The sequence below is a fragment of the Falco biarmicus genome, chromosome 1, assembly GCF_023638135.1.
Source record: "Falco biarmicus isolate bFalBia1 chromosome 1, bFalBia1.pri, whole genome shotgun sequence".
NCBI classification, from domain to species: domain Eukaryota; kingdom Metazoa; phylum Chordata; class Aves; order Falconiformes; family Falconidae; genus Falco; species Falco biarmicus.
The window spans coordinates 99,431,356-99,450,012 of record NC_079288.1 but is presented as its reverse complement, the minus strand read 5'-3'; the positions used below and the strand labels follow the sequence as shown (position 1 = coordinate 99,450,012).

Below are 18,657 nucleotides of genomic sequence, written 5' to 3'. Positions count from 1 at the left end.
AATTTAGCCTGGCATTTTGTTCCTCTTGCCCTGTGAACATTGCATGTATTTTCACGCTCCTTTCCTTCAACAAGCTGTTCCTAGGAGGCACATATTGATTTAATCAAATCTTACAGCTGTAGCTGAGAAGTGTTCTGAATAATAATAAGGCTTTTATACTGAATATGACTTCATTTAGAAAATACTACTGATGCAAAGTGGCAGATTCATTAAACTGCATAACTGGTCAATGTGTTTATACTTCAGAAACTACTGTTTTTAAAGGTAGATCACTTGGTTATCTAATCATCTTTTATATACCTTGTTTTGCTTTACAGTGGTGTTGGAAGAACAGCTCCTGGGAACCAAAAAGTTAAGCCAATAATCCAGAATTAGCTTCAATATACAGGTGAGACTTCCCAGTTTGCTGCCTTCCTGTGTGGGGAAGGTCATGGGGCTTTTGCATGAAAACACAAAATTTATTCATTAGGTAAGTTTGCCTTTGTAAGTTGTAAAGAACTGTAGATGGTTACTTTTTAGTATGTTGAAAAGAGAAGACCTTCTGTTTGGACTATGACCACACAAATTACTTGCTAGCATCCCTATTTCATTAGTGCAAATTGATGCAATAGAAATAGTTTTCTGTTTCTTCCTTCGATAACCAGACAAGGTGAGAAAAAGTGACCGCTGGACATTAAAGTACATTTGATCTCTTTGCTATACATTGAATTTACTTCAATTTATTGGTACTTTTTGATGTTTAAATAACCATAATTTTGAAACTACTGTTGTCCATTGATTGAGAAAGAACAACTGTTTCAGTCTTCCTCCTGTTGGTAAAACCATCATGCAACCTTGATATATAGATTGTACAGATTAAACTACTTATTTGAAAGTAAAACATAAAGACTGCTTTCTATGAGGTTCTTTTAAATTTTTACTTTAGACATTACTATTAGCTGTTGCAGAAGCAATTTTTGAGCGTTTGCACTTAGTCTCTAATCTGTGGTTTTGTTGTCTGTAATAACTATTTATTCTTCTTTTAATGTCATGTCATGCACTGATCTCACATCTTGAAAAAAAGATTAATCATGCTCACTTCTCTGAGTAGACTTTTCTTCCCTAAAATTCTACTGTGGTTTATTCTGATTATGATGCCATTTCATGATATCAATGAAATATTTTTGTTCACAACTAAGTCCAAGTAATAAAATACCTTTCTTATCAGTCTATAACATGAACTACCTAACAATTTCTGTCAGTGGAAAACCTGGAAATATTTGTTATATGTGATAGAGAAATTACATGACACTGGTAAACAGTGTGCTACAATCAAGGCACTGGAAACAGGCAATAATAAATTGAAAATCTCTGTGGCCCATGTATCCCTGCTTATTTAGAAGACAGTGGGACAGAACTTGCCTTAAGGAAACAGTGCACAAGGACATTGTAGCTTACCTTGGTGGCACTGAAGGTTATTCTATACACATAACAAAACTTCAATCTGGATCTTTTACATTGCAGTAGGGAAAAATGTCCTAGCTGCTATGACTAGTTACTATAATGGCTGATTGCTTACACAGATCATATCAGGTCCTGCTTCTAGGGAAAACACACTGGGAAAATCTAATTATATAAACAGCCAAATAAAAGCAGCTACAAGAGAAATAAGCAATATACTTTCTGCTGGAAAAGAGGCAGAAAAAAAATATGTCACTGGGTGTTGTACATGATATCCCTGGGTGTTGTACCTGCTCCAGCATTAAGCATCTAGTTCAGGATATATGATGACAGAACTTCCAGGCTATGTGGCAGCACATGGAAATGAAATTCACTCTGGCAGAACACAGAGGTAAATGTTGAATTCAATTAAAAAGTTCCTTGATTTGCAATAACAAGTCATATCAGATTGTTATTTTTTTTTTTTGAAAGGTTTTTGGTTTTTGTCCTCATAGAAATTCTGAGGGTTTTTTTGACAAATGCAAATTTCATAATATTACCAGATACCTCCCCTTTGGGAAAAAATCTTATTGATATTATAGTCACAGACAACTATGAGTCAAGTGGAGAATCTATCAGAATTTCATTGTTCTTCATTCAACTATATATCTCTTCACAGTTTTAGGAAACTGTCATTACTCATGTTTAGAAGATGGAAGAAATTTTTAGATTTTGTTTTAGTTGATTTTTTCCCATAACAGGAACAGAAATCTTTAAACAGAATGTTGTTTAATGCTGTATTATTCAACTAACAAAAATCATATGAGACTCAGAGTTGTCTGAAATATTATTCTGTTTGAACTCTTTCCCCTTTTTCCATAATATCATTTCACTATACCCTACCTGCATTTGTGTCAGCATGATTGCCTTTCTGCACTCCGATTTTGATATCAAATATTGCAAATTCTCAAACGTCAATAATTTATTATTTTTATAATAGAGGCCTCTGGCACTATTACATTAAAAAACAATAAAGGGATAAACATAATACAGTAACATCACAGGGTAGGGCAATTTTTGGCATTCAACATTTGTTTAAGAAATTAATTTATGAGGATTGATACATTTTGAAAATATATATTTTCACTAAATTGTAATTCTGGAACATATTGGGACTTTATTGAGCTGAAGGTTTTATTGATGCAAAATACGCTACCATGGGACCAACAAATCAAGGTCTGTCATAGATAGATATTATTTTGCAGTGCATCCAGATACAATACTTGCCCAGTTAATTAGTTGCCACTCTCCCCCAAACCTCAAAATTTAATCTGCAATAACTGGAACAAAGAAGATTGAAGTTTAAGAATGGTATGCATGACTTTTTCAAATTTCATTTAGTGTATCACAGAAGAAAATCCAGTCTAAAGAAAACTAGGTGTTTCGAGACAGAGTGTAAAAATGATTTATACACAAAGCCTTTCAAAACCAAAGAAGAATAAAACCAACAAAACCAAGGACAAATAATTACTAGACTTCTTTAGGAAATTTTCCAAACAGTGCCTGGAGATTATTAGTAATTGTATGACTAATCTTGCCTCATGTTTAGAATGTCACTCTTTGGTGTCTGAACAATTCTATAGTGTTAAGAAAACTGGAATTAAGTGAAGACACACACTGGTGGAGTTACCAGATGCGGTCACTAAGGAAAACAAGGTAACTCACCTGTTTAGATAAAAATCTCCCTTGCTATCGCTCAGCACTTTGTGGCTACAGGGATTGTGGCATACTGTACCCCTGAAATTTCTCCATATACCACATTTTAATGAAAAATGAATAGGAATGGTACAGTGTTGCCACTAAAAAAATCATCTTCATTATTCAGGATTTACAAAGCTCCAACAGGATTGAAAATTGGTTTCTCTAGTCAGTATTTTCAGTCTTTCTTCATCATTTAATCTGTGCAAGATGACAGACACTCTATCCATACACTTGGCTTTTGATGTCATTACTATTTTCTTCTATTTTAAATTTGCAAGAGGTACTGCAGTGTAACTTGCAGGCTGCTGAGCTGTCAGATACATGGGTTCTTTTACCTCAGTATCCCTTCTCAAAACTTTAATACCCTAATCTTTCTTACATTTCACCTGTAGTTGTAGATAAGTTATTTGATAAACCATAAATTGTACCTGTAATATAGGAGATCACATTTAAAAGTATATGGTAGCTAGGCATTTCTTTCTGGCTTTAAGATTCTAAAAGTCATACTACTTTTTATATCTATTTGGCCAATTGCACATTATCTTATGTATGCGCTCACCATCCTTATATAAGAGACATAAAACTTTCTGAATACAGATAGTGTTGGTGTTTCTTTCCATAGCGAGAGTAGGATTTTGTATAGAAATTCAGGAAAGCTAAAAGAGCAAAAGTTTTAAGTCAGAAGCTTATGTGAAACCTGACTTTTATTTATTTACTTGAACATATGTAATTTTTGTGAATATAATACACCTGCACCTTGAAGGCAGATGCACTGGTATTTTCAGATTTCCCTCAAATCCTAATAAACACATCTATGTACTAATTTTGTCTATGTCAACATTATGCAGTATAAAAAGATACATTAATCCTGTTACATGGTAAATTAATCAATAGGCTATGGATATTTCCATTCCTTAATACAACAGCAAATAATTCTGGTTTGCTCTCCATAAACTGGAAGTTGTCAGAGTAGCAGAGATACAGGAAGCAATGAGGGTGAGGTTACAGAGATGTGGACACTTTATTTAGGTGAGCTATGTTTGGGTTTATTTTCAGTTTCCTGTATTTCACTTAGAGGGCTCCGGGCTGTCTATCTTGTCAGCTTTAAAAATAAGGCCTTGCCTTGTTTCAAAGGTGAGTGGTTGCTTTTGACAAGTGGATGCCTGTTACCAAACTTGCACTTTCTGCTTCAGAAAGATATTTCACTGCCTCCTACTTATGTAAGTAGATTGCTCTGACCAGATTAATTAGACGAGAAAAATATTCTAAAAATATTTTTTCTTCTGATCAATTTTCCATCAAAACCTTAACATATACTCTATTCCTTGAAATGACTTGTTGTTTGGTGGATAGCAGAATGTAAAATAATTGACCATAGGTACTCTGGTGATTTAGTCCATTGTGCAAATATTTAGAAAGAAAAGTGTCTATTAGTTCGTGACTGTTACAAAAAGAGGCCAATAAATCTAATACACCTCCTCAAATTTGATGAGATAATTTTTTCAGCATATTCAACCAACTGTGAACAGTAGAAAATGTAGATGGAATCCCCTCATTACCTACTGCCTTTAAAGAGTTGTTTTCTTTGAGCATGTTTAACGCATCCTATATTTTGAATTAGATTTAGGAAAAAGACTTACTGAGATGAAAAACACAAAATTCACATTTTTCTACTTGTGTAGTCTCAGGAAAAAAGCTCTTTCTTTTTGAGATTGTTAAAATTAAGCCTTCAAGATAATACTGTGCTAGATAAAACAGATTATCGTGTCCTTTGAAGCATTATTTTTTAAAAATAGAACCCTACACATAAACATTCCTTTATAAGTCATGATTAAAATGGGCCAGTATCTGAATTTATTCTATACAAGCAGATCTCCTAACTTTAAATACATATTTTGGCACTTACGAAAATAATTCCATGGAGTCAATTTAAACCCAGTCTTCCAAGTTTGCTGCAAACACCTGACTAGACAAACTACACCCCTATTGAAACAGACACTTGTCTTTTTGACAGATAAATAATAATAAAAGTTTATTTGGAAGAGTCGTACTGCTGAATTAGTTTCTTGTGCATTTATGACATGAATATTAGAAACTCTGATGGTACAAGATCTGTATATCTGAATTGAAGCCCAAGTTTGATTCCCAACTACAATTAAAAAACCCAAACAAACAACACAATAAAACAAAACTAGAAGAAGCAAGTATGAGTTTACTTCAACAAACTGTGACACTACAACAAGGACACTACAATAACAAGATGATAAGTAAGAAATGTGCTGAATATGAAATTATCTGTCTATGCATTCTGCTAATTAGGTCTTCTAATTAGTAATTGTAGTACAAGAACTAAGGCACTTCAGCTTGGAAATAGATGATTGAGAGGAGGTATAATAAAGACTCTGAAATAAAAAAAATATTATGGAGAAAGGTTTACACAGAGTATTTACTTATTGCTGCTTAAAATGGAAGAGCTAGTTGTGATCAAGCATAGTGCCAGGCAGAAGATATTAAGTAAATTACAGAAACTAGTTTTGCAAAGTGTATACTTATATTGTGGAACTAATTTGTAAAGCTGTGGTGGTTAAAAGAGTAAATAGTAATAGCAGAGGGATTAAGCAAATTAATTAACTAGGGCAGGGCAGGCACAGACATAGTCTTATTTCTGGAACCTGGAAGGACAGAGAGGTGAAAAAATCTTTCTGTATTTTTCCTATTTCATGTGTTCTACTTGCAGTTATTTACTACTGGCTTCCTTGAGAAGCAAGACATGGGAATGTTTGGACCCATAATTATAGATGTTGGACTACCTGGGAAATAAGAAACTAGAAGTGTCTGTCCAAACTTAAGCAGCTTTCGTACAGAGATTACAGGTCGAGTTTTCTTCAACTTGTAAGGAAAATGATGGAAGTGAAAGTCATACACACGTGTAAAGCCATTGATGATATAGGAAAAATACGTTTTTCACCTGCTACTGTAAAAGATGGCACAATGAGTAAATCAGACCTTAGTTTTGATCCCCTATGACAGCTATTAGATAACAGTTAATCCTAAAAGAAATGGAAATGTTAAATCAGGCTTTCAGAAATATACTAAAACATTCTTGAAACCCCTGGTAGGCATTTGTCTATTTTAGGACAGGGATTGTTATTTTCTTATGCAAACCCACACTGGGCATTACCAGAATAGACTGGCATAAAATAACAATTATTATTGAGAACATTTCAGTAATAAAATGATGTAGTAGAAAATAAACCTTTAAAACAACTTTCTGGAAGGAATAATCTGGATCACATAAAAAAAAAGCCTGTATGAAAGAAACATACAAAAAAATAAAGTAATTGAAGGTTTTTTAAGGAAACAAAGCTTATTCTGAAAAACCAATTATCTGCATGAAAAAAGTATATGAATTACAGAATTTATCTAATATGGTCTCTAGTCACATTAAGGATTTAGGTTTAGCATAATAAACATTTTCTTATGGTGACAACAGCCAAGCACTGAGATAGGACTGCACAGGAACGTTGTGGAATTTCAGCAACAGATGCACTTGAAAATCACACATGACAAATGTTTGAAATTGTGTATTTAGACTTGATCCTAGTTTGAAAGAATGGGACGGACTGTATGATCTTTCCTGTCCCCTTTCAACTGTATTATTAAAAATTTGTATTATTCTATGATTTACTGAGAGTATCTGACATTTACTCAGCTTCATTATTACACAGAGCCATATCCCCAAAAAGGACTTTGCTAAAGGTTAGATAACAGAACCAAGATCTCTCAATCCCAAGCGGAAAGCCTCAAAATCCTGATTAATAATTGCCAAGCCCTGCAGATGTGTAAACACCACATAGCACTCTTGAGGATCACACAGGAGAGTTTCTGAAGAACCGTGAAGTTCCTCACCCACGTGTGCTGCAAAGTTATGCAGCTGTTCAGGTATCAGCAGTACAGGCATGTAAGTAACTGCACTGTGGTAGAGAAACACATGAGTGAGCTGTGAGTTAAAGCTGGTCTAAGTCACCATTGGCAAAGTAGCTGCAGAATAAGGGATTTTGTGCAGGCAGTTTACCTTGCTTCTCAGACAGTGCACAGCTATGTCAGGAAGATAAATGCTGTGGCGACGTTGTCAGGCTCGACATGACTGAATATCGTTTTGCCTTCTCATAAGACAAACCTAAATCTAAAACCTTAGTTGTTCTTCATCTCTCTCAAAAGACTAACACAACCAAATGTGCTCTGAAAATATCTATTCTACAGTCTCTGATCTGGGCTTATAATACACTGCAGGAATCTGACTTCATATGCAGGTGGACAAAGTGCCTCTTGCCTATTTATACACCCTTCAGACGTCTGCAAAAGCTAACTAAGAAAAGCAAGAAAACTCAGTAAGCTTACATAGGTATTTTCCTGCTTAAAAGTGTGGAGATTGCAAAATATTACCCTTTTACTCCAAATAGCCCCTTAGATTGCAGAAGACCTGGGTAGAATACTGTTTGGCTGTGAAAGGCTTCAAGCCCGCATCTCTATTTTCCTAGGTAATGCTGTAACTTCCAGGTCACATATTACTCTTAAGCAGTACTTTCAAGCCTCCCTTTTGAAGCACTCCACTCATCAGCAGAGCAGGGTAGTGAAAAAAACCCCTCCTATCTTTATGGAGTGGTTGGGGGAATTCTGTGTTCCTCTGTGTGTTTCAAGGACAGGGTGCATTGATCAGTGAAGAACTAGGGACAGAAATAGATTTAAAATACCATTTCTCTGCAGAAGTGCCTGGCCCAGTGCTACAAGTGTTGCCCAATACAATGAGCTGATGCTTATTTTTATTCTGAAGCACTAAGTCAGAAGCTTTTACAATAAAACAGGCTTAAGATATAATATTTCTTCTCAGATTGTTTTTATGTTCTATGTCTGAATCTTGGGAAGTTATTGCTGAACATACTTGTTATATTTCCCTCTCTGAGACTCCTGTCTACATAAGCAAACTAGGAAGTCAATGTGCTTGGCCCAGAGGTCTGGAGTCTGCTCTGGAGGCCAAGCATCTGGGACCTTAGGCAATATGTGCTCAACACTGTCAGTGTCACTGAGTTTTACAGATACAGCTCACAGTCCACAGATGGTAGGCTTGTTTTAAATGCTTTTCTTTCCATGTAAAATACCGCTTCTATGTTTCCCACATTTCAGTGGGACTTCTCAGCTCCCTACAGATAAGCATTAACCAAGACTATCAGCTGACTGGAGATAACTGGCCCTCAAAATGGACCTCATTCTACCCTTCCACTACGTTTCTGAGAGTTAGCTAGTGAGATTGCTCTTCTCTGGGGAAAAATTTAGAGGAAGTAAAACTCAGACAAAGCTATGCTTATTTCACATGCATACTGTTAAATCTTCACAAGCTTTCCTTTCTAATTTTCAGCAAAACACCTGTCCTTCCTTGAGAAGTTACTTAGTGTTGCACTGCTTGCTATTCCAATATTTCTACCTGATTATTTCTATGGTGTAACTTCTGACATGGGAAGAAACTATCTGGATTTAACTTGGCAGCAGCAAAAACATCCTTAGAGTCAGATCAGGCAGGTTAGAATAGTCTTTCAATGGAAGCAAAAGAATCTCTGTATCTTCAGTCACTTAAAATGATACCAGGCAAAACATTCCATTGCTGCATTGACAGTTTGTGCAACAATTTTACTTAATTTGTCTATTATTCCTGTTGACCAATGGTTTTCTCAGAAACTTTTCTGTAATAGATTTCAGCATGTCTGTTTTTCAGATTAAAAATAGAGAGCCTTGAATGTCTCAATTATATTTCTAATGATAAAAGCATGTACTCAGTATGCACAAGCACTTTTAGTGAAATTAATTGGGGAAATCTGTCGGATTCTCACTTTCCTTTTTTTTTTTATTTGTTTTATTTTTTTTGTTCCGATGCCTTTAAGAGAAAGATTTCATCTGTGCATCTGTGGACACAAAGTATTTGCACAAAAGGTTGTAGGATACCAATAGATGACAGTTGGTAAAGGTTTGGGTGGGATTTTTTACAACATTATTCTGTTCAGAAGATTGAGTCTGTCTATCCTTTCAGTGGTAGGGAATGTAAGCCCCTTTGCAGGTGTTATGAGATCCACACTGATAGAGTCAAGTGGTAGGAGATGATAGGCATAGGTCATGGGCTGGGAAGCAAAGTCCTATGCATTTCACGTCCATTAAGAAGCTTCCACATAACAAATTCATAGTGCCTATTTTTTTTATGTCCACTACAATTTGTTGTGCTATGTTCATGTGATCAATGAAAATACAAACCATCCCCTCAAAGGTTATAGGACTGTAGGATAAGTGAGGTTGGAAGGGACCTTTGGAGGTCCTCTCGTCCTTGCCCCAAGGCAGGACCAACTACAAAGCCAGATCAGATGGCTCAGGGCCTAAAGTTGCCCTGATTGTAATGTGACAAAAAGCTGAGAAAGGCAAACTAACAAAAGGTCTCAAAACTTATCTTTCCACTTGCCATCTGTGTCTTTTCTAGGGCACAATATTATTCATCTGTTTCTTTCAAGTGAAATTTTAAAAGGCTTTCCTAGCTGCACAAACTCCACACAGTCTTACTGGGATCCCTTTGAAAGTCATCATTTTCATCACTTCTGAGGCCTGGTTTTGGATCTTCACCTTGCCATAAATCAGCTCCTCGCCACTGCAACCTCCCCTCCTATAGGTTACTGCTTTTTTTCTTTTTTTCCCTCTTGTCTAACCAGACGATAATCTTCTCCCCACTCAGCTTCTCTCCACCCTGTCCCAACTTATTGTATTATTGAAGCTGCCCCCAACATACATGCATGCTTTCTTCCAAGAAAAGAAACTATTCTAGAGATTCTCACCTGATCCAGGGCCAAACAAGCAAGACAAAGTACCTCACCTACACCTTTTCAAACATTGATAACAAGAGTGCATCTTATGATACACTGAAAATAAGCAAATGTAATGCAACCACCACAGTGTTCTTAAGGAATATTTTCAAAGTGACTTAGGGATACCAGATACAGATGAATTGTACCCAAACAGACAGGTTAAGCTAGTTTTTGAAAGCAAAGGTGAAAGCCTAGATTTGTTCTCTTTTAAATGTCTATAGAAGTTCTAAGTCCCAACCTTTCCCAGCTCATGCTTTGGCAGCTACTTCTGACAACTAGCATCTGGTTTCTCACATGTAAATTGCCTGTTAGTTAGGGTGTGTAATTGACTCTGGTTAGTCTAATTTAAGTAAATATTCTCAACTATATTGATTACTTAGAACTTAGCTATAAAATAATCACATTCTCAATGAACACTATGTGAATTACTAAGATTTTTCAGGCCCAAATGAGATTTTTTTAATGTTTTAATAAATATGTTGTACCTTTTTCGTAAATGAAAACAAGGAATACTAGCCATCTCTCTGTTATATGATCCAGTCTATTTAACCAAAATTAAATTTGGCAGAGGGCCGAATTCTTGCAATTTTTCACTTATAAAATTTGTAACAGTTTCTGTTTAATAAGACCTCAACATGAGGAACACCAGCCAGATGAATGAATAATTCTATCTAAACCAGAATGCATTTTAAATATTCTAAGCATTTCTTGACTTAAATAAATTCTTTATGTTTTTCTTTCCTAACAAATTAACACTTCGTAGTCTGAGATGGATACAGAAAGCCCTCTGAAATTAGGCATATGGGCCTAATATGCCCATATTTTATGGTAACTCAATCAGATAAGAATTTATTCATTTTAGTTTTCTGTCATTTGGGCTTTTGAATATTTTTTATTGACTGAAACTTTTTATGGGTCTTTATATTACGTAGATGAGGGGTTACATTCTTTAAATGTAAACATTTAGCCAGCCATATGATGGAAAGGTATTAGATTTACTTTTTCTCTCTAGAAAAGATCACAGCTGATCCCCCCACCATTTAATTGCCATAATTTTCAAATAGTGAATTTCTTCACATTTACCTAAGAGCATAAATTCCTAAGGATTTAGATTTTTGGGGGTGTCGTGGTTTAACCCCGGCTGGCAACCAAGCACCATGCAGCCACTAAGAGGGATGGGGAGGAGAATCAGACGGGAATGTAAAAGTCAAGGGTTGAGATAAGAACAATTTAAGAATTTAAACAGAATAAGGAGGTAAGAACAACAATAATAACAGTAATAATAATAACAAAATGGAAAGGTGGGGAAAAAAGGGTAAGAACAAAAGCTGTGCATGCAGGCAGAGCAAAGCAAGGAATTCATTCACCACTTCCCATGGGCAAGCAGGTGTTCGGCATCCCCAGGAGAGCAGGGTTCCATCACACATAATGGTTACTCAGGAAGACAAATGCCATAATGCCAAATGTCCCCACCTTCCTTCTTCTACCCCCAGTTTATATACTCAGCAGGATGTCATATGGTATGGAATATCCCTTTGGCTTGTTTGGGTCACTTGTCCTGGCTGTGTCCCCTCCCAATTTCCAGTGCCCCCCCCAGCCCTCTGGCTGGCAGGGCCCGAGGAACTGAAAAGTCCTTGAATTAGTATAAACATCACCCAGCAACAGCTAAAACCATCAGTGTGCCATCAACATTGTTCTCACATCAGAGCCAAAACACAGCACTGCACCAGCTACTAAGAAAATTAACTCTATCCCAGCTGAAACCAGGACAGAGGGACACTGATGAACACATGCTGTCATGGACTAGGTAATAAGCCTTGCAACAACTTTTGATGATTCCAGTCTGGTATTTTCCCTGCATAAGTTTATTTATTTACATTGTCATGTTAATTTTGATTTTAAGTCATGGCATATATATAAGTTTTACTTTCATTTTTTTTCCTCTACCTGGTACATAATCTGACAATAGATTCTATTTTCAAGGTTTCACAATTGTTCCTCCAATATTCCATATAACTGACTTTATCTATTTCTTTTGGTAGCTGGAGTATATATATAATGTACTGTGTTGCGCATAAATATACATATATATATACAAATATATATATACACAATATAAATATATAGTGTCATGGATATCTTCTGTGCATCTCCTATGGTGCCCTAAAACCATGTATGATGGTGCAAGACATAAAATTGAAAGTGTTAATTATTGTTCGATGAAAATAATGACACAGTGATATTGATGTGTGGGTCATCAAAGAAAACACTTTTTATGGTGCAAATATGTTATTTGATACTACCTTTATTTTAATAGCAAAATGCTTGGTTGCTGGCTTAATTTCTCAAGGTGCATGGAAAATGATCTCCCCAAATAGGTATACTTAAATGTAAATTCTGTAGTTGATTGATGCTATGATATTATTTTTTAAAGCATTACAATTCATTAGAAGTGATTACTAACTGGTTTTCATTTGCATATATGAACGTGCATTCACCTGTTCCAGAGATAACAGAGGGTCTGGCTGATCTGGGGATGTACCTGTAGGGAACATCTGTAGTGCCAGGTCCCAGTACTGAATTCCTACACAGGCAGTGTACTTAAGTTCAGATCCTCCATGAAGCAAGTGTAACAGTTATATCTGGAACGTGTTTGGTGTATCTGGTGTATCAGGTACCTTTTCACTTCAGCAAATCAAGCCTTTTTTTCACGCAAAGGGGATGAGTGCCTTGCGCACCTACTGCCATATAACAGGGGCACCCTTCACCCACAACCTCCATTCTGAGTGTGTGCAGCATTTGTGCTGCCTGTTGCTGCTGTCACTGTTAGTGATTCACATGAGATCTGTGACCAGGAGGCCTGCTACAAGCCATTTTCAACTTTTGATAGCTAAACAAAATGTATTGTTGCCTGATCTGCCCCAAAGGAAGAGCACACACTTTTTGGTGAGCAAGGTTGCTTGCTCCTGCTCTCTTCTCACCCTCATAACAAAATGGGTTACACACTCATAGGGTGGGTTGGACTCAAGTATATAGGGCAACACACTTTCTTTGAGGAATCACATCCCCAAGAAATGTGGCAAGAAATAGCCATCATCTTATGAAACCTGGCTATGCCAAATGGTGCCAGTAGAAAGAGAGCATAAGCAGAAGGACAAAATTTGTCATGAGGTTATGAAGGAGAAAAGCAAGATATTAAGTAAAACAGTGAGACTCAGTTCTTAGTTTCTCCTATTGCCAACATGAGTGTCCCAAGAACCAGTGGAGTTTCTAACCACATACCTTTTCTAGTCTTTTCTTCTTTTATCGTATCATATCTCTGAAGCATTGCCAGAGGAAGATTGTCTGGCATTGGGAACTTTTCAGAAGTTTGGGAAAGTGTATGAAGGCTCTGAGTTGAGCTGTAGTGGTTTGTGCACTTCTGAAGTCTGTAAGTCAGACTACAGAAGGATGTACAGGCAAGGGAGCACTGGCACTGGCCTGGTCTCTCTAGCAGTCTCCTGTAAGTTGCAAGTGGATTTAGGGACTCTGGTTGTTCCAGGAAAAGGGGAATAATCACTGAGGTTATGCCAGCTGTTTTTGCAGTGCAACTACCCTATGCCATGCTCTTGGCTGGTCAGGCCCAAGGGTAGACTTACATCATGTACAGCAGGTGTATAATGGTGACTACAGACTGTCATTTTGACACATCCAGAACTGCCCTGAGTGTCTTTTGTACATGACATTTGCTTAGGACTACCATCTCAAATGGCTTTGTTTCTGGTTGGCAGTGTAAGAGCAGGAGCTTGAGGTGCTAAGCTGCAGTGGGAGATGCTGACAAGGTGATCCCTGACACCTGACCATGGCTGACCTCCTAAGAGCCCCTAAAGTGCCTGCCCTGTGCCTGCTCACCAGTCCTTGTCTTGTTCCTCTCTGCTGGTGGTAAGTTGAAGCTGTCATTTTCCTTGCTGGACTTCCAGTTCTTGATTCACTCTGCCAGTCCCATTCCTGTCTATGGATTGAGGGGTGTACCAGACTGTGCTTGAACACAGCTGCAGTGCAACCTTGGGGTGTAGGAGTGGGAGTCTGTGTGATGTCCAGAGCCTGTGACTTCAGGCAGGCATGGGAGGAAGGAGAATCAGAGAAGTCCCTCGGTAAACCACATCCATAATCAATTTGCTATTGACACAAAGCCACAGAAAGCAGCAGTCCTGCCAGAAAAATGACTTGCAAGATTTCAGTTTGTTTTCCAGGTGGAGCAAACTAAGGACATTTTCTTGTCAAATACATACAGTGCATACAGTTTCTGTATCCACTGCTGGAGGGCTGTGCTTTGCTGGACAGCTGAGGTTTGAGTGCTAGAATAGTCTTGTTTGCTGAACAGCAAAACAGTCTAGCTAGGCTACAGAGACTGTCTGTATTCCTCCTTCCTTTTCCAGTTTCAAAATTGAAAACTGCTAAGCTTAATGGAAACACTATCTATCCCCTTATCTTTGGAGAGATATGCCATCTGCTCTTTAACCATCTGTTCCATTTATTTTTCAGTTTTTCCATTTTCACTACTTAGTATAAAGGAGTCAAGCACATATTTCTGAGACTTGCCTTCAAATTCTGTCTCCACAGGAATTACTTTCATATGTGATTCACTTGCATTTGTGTAGTTCTGCTGTGAAGGAGCAGTCTGTCTATAAGATTGTGCTGTTCCTTTCTCAGTTGTTGCTGATTTACCTCTGTGGTCTAATTTGATTTTCATTCCTGCAGTCCTGAAGGCTACTGGTGGGTAACTTACGCAGATCATTATGGAACACACTTCTTTCCTGTGGGTAGCCAGGAACAATGAATGGCAATGAAAGACTGTGCTCTTTACCAGAGGATTAAACAACCATGATACAAAGTGAATTTATATTTTTTCAATTAGATTCTAAATAGTTGATAATGGAGCAATTTTGTCCTTGATGTGGGAGAGCTCCTAGAAGAGTAGAGTCTTTGAGAATTTAATTCTCTCTGGGGTGGTTGAACACACCCTGAACCTTACAAGCTTCCAGGCTTAATGGGCTTTCCTTCCAGCTTGCCAGATCTAATTAAAGGCAGACTCTGTTCCAGTACGTTATTCTCTTAGCTTTCATAAAATCACTTGCATTTGCATAAGCTTGTCAAAACTCATATTCAGTCCTGCCCAGTTTCCTGAATGAAGCAGGAGATATCCTTTCTTTTTCTTATGGCCATCATGGTCTTCTGAATTAATGGTTTGAGTCTTTGCTTCTGCAACTGTGCCCCTGACAGGTAGTGCATTTCTCATTAATAAGATATTTCACTTGTTCTGGTGTCACACTGCTGTTGCACAGTAAGTCTGTTCCCTAGTCAAAGAAAAAGTAATTCAAATGGTCTGGGAAGCTGTCTCTATAAAAGTGGTTGGCACTAAATGATGGCACAGATGTATCCTAGAGAAAGAAACTTCACAAAATATTCAATATTAGATATTTTTACATTCACAGAAAAAACTCATTGAATTTACATTGTTGTCTTACTTGATTTACAACTTAATAGGCATTAGTATCTTTTGTTGTGATTATGACATATAAGCTCTAAAAATAATATGGAAAATAGGGTGATAGGAAGCCAAAAAAACTCCTACAAAATCTTTGTAAAGATATTGGCCTTGCTTTGAAAAATTGGGTAATAGCAGTCTAAGGCAATTGACTCTCCTTTTCTTGTTATATATATTTGTTTTATTTGCTTCTACAATGGAAACATTAAATAGAAAGAAGAAGAGCAGGATCCATCATGACTCTAGTTCTCTCCATCCAGAAAATTTGCAAACTACTTTACAAATCATACACTGTCACTCTATTGATAACATAGCTTCTTTATAGTGAAATAGGATGCTTATCCATGTAAAGCAACTCTGTAAATATGTTTGTGGCTGATACTGTAGCGTATTGCATCAAATGCAAATTCCAGTGTGATTTTTTGGGTAGATAAAGTGTAATTATCCACTTTAAGTTTTAGCTAGGGCCATTCAGCCATATGCTTAATTTGTTCCTACTACTTTGTAATATCTGAGTGCTTCACTGGACATTAATGGCTTTAACTTCATAATACCATTGAGATATGGTAGTACAATTAACTTTATTATGCAAAAGCAGAACCAAGACACTGAGAAACATAGATTCCAAATTAACTTCAATTGAGAAAAGAAAATATTTGGTCAGCTTAATCTGGCCTTGGATCACACCCAAGCTTATATATGAAACCTGGAAAGACTCTATTGTTGGCAAACAGTCTCTTAAGCAAAAAATTATTCTATTATGAAGGGGTAATGGGATCTTTAATCAGTGCAAGTGATATGAGCTGTAGTTTGAAATGTCAAGAACACTGAAATGTCAGTATTTGTACTAAGCAGTCACCAAGAAAAAAAATAACAGTAGTTCTCTCCTGAAGGAAAACCAATTACACTGGACAGCCTTTCATACTAATTTCTAATTGAATAGTAAAATATTTGAGTTGTGATTACAACAGAATTACTATCCCTGAAACCTTCAGGTGTGTATCTATTAAAAGCACTTTCTTGCTGCAGGCATTTTCGTAAAATAGTATCAGCAAAGAACTCCTACAGTGAATGCATCCATGCATCTGTTAGTACTGTTGGTTTCACTCAGGAAAACTGTCTCCTCACACCACGGATTCAGACAGCATCTCTGATAGAAGGACTGCAGGCCTGATGTAACATCAGTGCACAAAATGCTGTACACAGAAATTGCTAGAAATATAAATGTTAAATTGGCAATGTATTATAAAAATACTGGTAGATCTCTAGCTGATATGATTTAGCTCTTAGAGAACTCACTATGGACTTCTATATTAAGGTGACACCAAGAAAATGCTAACATTTCAGTATTTTTTAAAGTTCTTTTTATCCTCTTTGGTATTTGTAACTGTAGTGAGCTTCAGTGTATCCAGCTCCAGCTTCTGTCAGGATTAAAAAGCTCCACAAAGCTCATTACAATTACGTGTATCAGTAAAGACTACAGTAACATCCATGCTAAAAAAGAAGTTATAAATTCCCTAATGAGAGAGGTTAAACTGAAACCTTCAGCTCAAGGTCTTATTATGTACTATTACTCAGATAAACTCATCTGAGTATATCTGAATATATATTGTTGGAATGCTCAGTAATTAGAAACTTTTTAATAATTTTTACTCTTAAGAAGGGGGAAGAAAGACAGAGAAACTTTGATGTTCATCCACATGGGATTTCATAACTCTAATGGATCGATTTGGACCACTGTAATGACCCAGCGATACTGCATGACGTTTTGGTATGTCAGCTTTCGTAGAACAGCTTTTCCACACCTGTTCTTTATGTTACTGCCCACCTGATTTTTGGAATGAAAGCCTACTTCTGGACCCAAGTTACTTCCAAGGCGGTTGGATCTAAGCAACAGGTGGTTAGTGTCTGCCTCTGACCATCACAACTTGCTTTAAGGTTCTCTTTTCCCCTTTGGTCCTGTTCTTTAGATATAGGTTTATTTAGCTGTAGTAACCAAAACATTCTGCAAACAAAACTCTCACCTTCCAGATCACCTCAGTAGTTTATTTATACCTTTCTCTTAAATTTTCTATTTTGTACTGAGAGTAATTTGACACATAGTTTGCATCATAATTATAGAAAAGTCCAAATAGTTGTTTCCCTTTTTGATTATTATTTGTGTGTTTGTTAAGCAATCAAAATTATTCTAGGAGTCAGAAACATAAAAAAGACACAAACCCTTCCTCAGGGTAATCAGTGTGAGACACTTACAGAAAGAACCATTGACAGAGCAAAACCAGATCATTTATGATCTAATATGAAGCAAATCACCTTGATCTTTAATCTGAAAAATCAGAAATTTATATCAGATTTTTCAGCATATTATTGGACAAAATTCAATAAACTGAATCTTAGAAAATTACTTTTCAGTTCTGTCTGTTCCAAATCAAACTCTTACACAAGTGTTGGGTTATGATTCAAATGTTGTCATCTATAAGCAGAATTTCAGCTACATCTTATAAGGTTTTCTGATATCTCTTGTTATAGCTTTCCTGTTCACATACTCATTTTCTGATTTTTTTGGCAAAGCCATACTGTATTTTCTTTTTCCCCAATGAAATTAACATTGCATATGCTGTCATCATATTTGAAAATTTCTTGTGTGACCTTTTGTTATCTAGGTATATCTTACCTGCTTATATTTAAACTCCCTGAAGCAATGGTAAAGAATATCAGCCTGTTGCTCCTTTTCTTGAAGCAGACTGAGTCATCAATATCTTTTTTATATTTAATATATTAGCATAAATATCAATCATCCATTCCAGTTTTGGTAAAAGAACACTAATAATTGTCAAGAATTAAATGATTGCTTTATTCTTACAAATACCAAGAAGGTTCAAACCATCCGAGGTCCAAAATTGTTGTGTAGAAAAAAGGTTCTTTAATGTAAATTCCAGTACTCCAAAGAATGACATTCTGGGGTTTTTTCCATCACAGAAGACTGCCTGAAATGAATGACAGTTGCACTTAAGGTGACTTAGGTCTATAGTAGCTTGACTTAAGTGTCTC

At 36.5% G+C, this 18,657-nt stretch overlaps 1 long non-coding RNA gene across 1 annotated transcript; it reads left to right on the top strand.

Moving 5' to 3' along the window:
- The first annotated feature begins 324 nt into the window (after positions 1-324).
- LOC130141758 (uncharacterized) lies at positions 325-17,359 on the top strand. The gene is made up of 3 exons (XR_008819171.1): positions 325-388; positions 13,850-14,000; positions 17,267-17,359. It is a non-coding gene; the product is annotated as an uncharacterized LOC130141758 (long non-coding RNA).
- The last annotated feature ends 1,298 nt before the right edge of the window (positions 17,360-18,657 follow it).